Below are 4,469 nucleotides of genomic sequence, written 5' to 3'. Positions count from 1 at the left end.
AACCCAGTCTAATTGTTGTATTTTAATTAATTTGAGTTTTTCTAGAATGCAGAGCATTGGCCACAAAAAAAAATGAGATGAAATCACTTTCAATTTTTTTTTTTGCATCTTTCGGTTATTTTGCTTTTCTATGGAAGGTCTAAAAATATAGGATTTACTTTCTGAACTCCCCTCACCATCATTCCTGCTCTGTATCCTGAGTCTGATGTGCCTACATTTTTAAGTCACGATTTCTGGGGGAGGATACACCTTTCATCTGCAGCACTGGGGAAAGCAGTTTTCAGAGCACCTGATTTGACAGAACCTGAAAATTGCATTTGATTAAACTTTCCCATTCCCTGGCCTACCCTATCACCTCACCTCCATTACTCATTTAGACAAGGACATTATGCTGCTGATGGCTCTAGGCTGATGTCTCTGGGACAGGAAGAGGGAGGCACAGAGCCACAGTTCTGTGGCATTTTCTCAGGGGTCACATTGAAAAGCATGAAAGAAGTCGGGGCCACCCTTGAATAGATTATATGAATGAATAGATTATAATGTACAATGTGTATTGTATGTGTATATTTAAGTGAACCTTAGTGGTGTCCTCAAGGTCTTTCATCTCTATTTTCAACCACAGTTATCATTAGGCTAATCTCACATCAGTAGTAGCAGTGAACTGGAAACCCTTTCCAGGCAGCAACATCATGGCCTTCTCATTCCAGTCTTGACAAGGCAGCTAATGCTTTCTAAACTTCAACTAAGAATAATTTGTCCTCACTCTGTTTCCTGCCAGGCTATCTGAGCACTCCTGGCTGTGACGGTTGGCAGCTCTTGGTCCTGCCAGAGCCAGCCAGGGAAGGTTATAAATATAACATAAAAACCTCTAAGGGATTTAACTTGAGGTTGAAAGGAGTAACATTTGAAATACAAGTCTCTTCACAGAAGGAGTCCTGTTTGGAATAACTTTCACATTGTACATACCCACTCTTGCAAAAAGTTGACAAATATTGTAAAATGAACACGTAACTAATTTAAGGAATCCTAGAAATGAGACTCGTCTATCAAGTAGCTTTATTAAGTTGTAGCAAAGTAAGGCAATAGAGTCCCATATCAGAGAATTGTTTTGCTTTGTTTTGTTTTCTGGAGGGGCTACTTCATTGACCTACTAAGGAAGGTCTAGATATATTTTAAAACAATCACAGAGTTAACTTTACTTGGTGTGGCACAGTAACTCAGGGATATGAGGATGAGGCTGGATTTATTTGAGTCTTTATTTTTGTATTTTTGTATTTTGTATTTTTTTTTAAAAGATTTTATTTATTTGAGAGAGAGCATGAGCAGGGGGAGCGGGAGAGGGAGAAGTAGGCTCCCCCTTGAGCAGGGAGCCCGGTGAGGGGCTCGATCGCAGGACGCTGGGATCATGACCTGAGCCAAAGGCAGACACTTAACCAACTGAGCCACCCAGGCGCCCCAAGCCTTTATTTTTTTTTTTAAATAATCTGTGTTTTATTCTGAGTATAAAACTCCAGCTTGTCTTAGAAAATTTGGAATATCCAAGAGTAAAAAGAAAATTAAAATCACCCTGAATCTCACTACCCAGTAATATACCTAATAAAAGAGTAGTTATTTCCTTGGGGCTTTTCTATACATATATTTATTTTTAAGCAAAATTGAAATATAGTTTTCCATTCTACCTTTTTACTTACCACAGAAGATGTGATTTAATGATTATGTAGTATTCCATATTAAGAGCGCTTTAATCATATCTCCACTGTTGGGTGGCTCGTTTATTTCTGACTATTCATCTTTTTTTAAAAGACTGCATCTTGTCATTAAGTCTTGTACTACGTCTCTGATTATTTTATATTGATTCCTCAAAATGGAGTGGAGGGTTAAGAGCATTTTTAAGGCTCTTGATACACATTACCAAGTTTATTTTCAGATAAGTTGTATCAATTTACATTCCTGCCAGCAATAATAAACTGAATATTTATTTTGCCTGTCATAAATGATATGAGGGATTAGTCAACGATAAGAGATTTTTAGTCATTCAGCAAAGATATACAGAGTGCCTGCTGCACAGTCTGAGCGTACAGAAGAGAACAAGACAGAATCATGGAGCTGATACTCCAATGGGGGGGGGCAGAAAAAAATATAAATGGCAAAAAGGCTTTAAAAGACATACTGAGGCTTAGGTAGTAAGGTGTAAGATGGGGAGGTGTGGTAAGCCTACTTTAAACAGTTGGTCAGGAAAGTCCTTTTTGAGGAGGTTGAGTGAAAAGGAGCAGTCATTGTCACGAGCAGAGAGAAGAGAATTCCATAAGAGTTGGCACAGAGAGCTGTGGCAGGGGCAGGGACAGCAACAGGAAGACTGGTTCATCAGGCAGTTGGAGAAATAGGCAAGAATCATATAGGGTCTCATAGTGCCTGTGAAAGAGGTTGAATTTCACTACAAATACAGGGTCACACTATTGAAGATTATTAATAAAAGCAGTTACTTGCTCCAGTTTACATGTTACGATCACTTTGACTTCTGCATAGAGGACAGGAAGAGGGGAGCCAGGCATGAATGGACGCAAGGAGATGAGTTGGGCAAGGAAAGCTATGATTTAGACTCGGCAGGTGGTGACAGGTATGAGAACACCTTAATGTGAAGCACCTGGCCCCTCTGAGTGTGTGTGTACCTTTAACTAGATAAACAGACTTCCGTGGAAGAATTTTGTAATGGAGAATCATCTACAACCTGCAGAGGACCCAGATCAGGCCACTAGAAAGGCTACCAACTTCCCTGACTGACTCCATGATTATCAAAATGGAGTAGAGGAGAGATATTGAGGCAAGGATATTCCTGCCAGGAGACTTCTTAAATAGAACAAGATAAACATTTAAATGCACATATGCTAGTTGCCCCTGACTCAACATTTACAAAGAGTATAAGGTCTCCGCATTCATTCATTCTGCCATCATCACTCTACTTGGGGAGTACGTAACAGGACAGTAACAACAGCTGATATTTTTTAAATACCTATTACATCTGGGCACGGTGATATCCTTCTAAAAACATTATCTTATTAATGCTCACAACCACCAGACCAGTGAATACTGTCAACCTCACATTACAAATAAGGAAACGGAGACTCAGGTGAAGTGATTTGTCCAGCACTGTGGATTTCTTCAGCTCTACTAAGTAGCTCAATTTTAGCATCTGTGAGGTGATGTAGGGAGAATTTGTGCTTCCATGGAAAACAGCCTTCGGGTGTTATCTAAAGTTATCAAGAACTAACAGCAATTCAAAGTATTCCTTGTCTATAGATATGTAAATGAATCCCATCCCATGAGGGACATCCTGCTTCCTCTGGAAAAGCCAGGTTTACTCCTTTTGTACAATCTCTGGACATTGCTTGACTACAAATAAGTATGTGTTTTTTGTCCTTTGAACCAGTTCTAAAAACTAGTTCCCTCATCTAAATAATGAGCCAATAAAATCTTTAGTATTTGTTCATTCTATAGTTGTAGAAGAGCCATGATTTTACCTTTTCTTTGAAAAATATCCTTTCACAATGAAAAGAGAGGAAGAAACCCGCCATTCACTCCTTTCAGGGGCTCTTAGCCTTAGTGTAGTTTGACATCTACTGACTCCAGGTGGGCTAATCCAACCCAGCCAGCTGCCCAAACAAGTTCCAGGGCCTGTCTTCTATTTTCCACTTTTGCTTCATTGATGCTGTTTTTTCTGCTTCAGACCAGATCTCTGGGCAGGCTCCTTCCTCCCCTCTGACATACCAGAACTGACTCGGGATTTTATCTTCTTGGTCCAGAGGCTCTAAGATAAAATTTAATGGAAATTTAAGACAAAAGCCTGATTCACTTTAAAGGGATAGAAGCTCCCCTCTACAGAGTCATTATAAAGATAAATTGAGATACTGTGGAGAAAAGCACTTGTAAGCCTAAAAGTACAAGAATTTATTAGAGGTTTTTTTTTTCCTTTTTTGCATTTTATAGTTATAACATGGAATTTCTCCTTCTTGCTTTCATTTTTGAGCAAAATCAAGCACCTGCTAGGTAGACAGCAGCAGGCTAAACAATGTGAGGAAACTAAGATTGATCAGTGTGGTGCTAGCCTCAGAAGAGCAAATAATACAACAGGAAGGGCATGTTTGTGTATAAGCTGTGGATTGAGGGCAGGGTTTGACGCAGGCAGCAGAGGCACAGTGTTGTAAGTATTTAGGAGACCACCCTCAGCAGGCCCACTGAGACTTTAGGAGGTGGAATTTCAGGTAGAGATGAGGGAAAGCATCACGGCTAGGGAAAGGAAGGGGCAGGGGCAAGAGATGTGTCCCAGTGTGTCCCAGAAGCCAGCTCCCTTGAAGGTAGGTTTTAAGCTACCTGGGTGTAGTAACTGGAGGGTGAAGAGACACATATCTCTTGGACCCTGTGAGCCTGGGTCTAGTATTTGGCCTGATCGTGCCCGGGGGCGGGGGAAGGCG

The sequence above is a fragment of the Ursus arctos genome, unplaced genomic scaffold, assembly GCF_023065955.2.
Source record: "Ursus arctos isolate Adak ecotype North America unplaced genomic scaffold, UrsArc2.0 scaffold_10, whole genome shotgun sequence".
NCBI lineage: Eukaryota > Metazoa > Chordata > Mammalia > Carnivora > Ursidae > Ursus > Ursus arctos.
The sequence above is the reverse complement of the archived record's forward strand: the minus strand, read 5'-3'. Positions refer to the sequence as shown.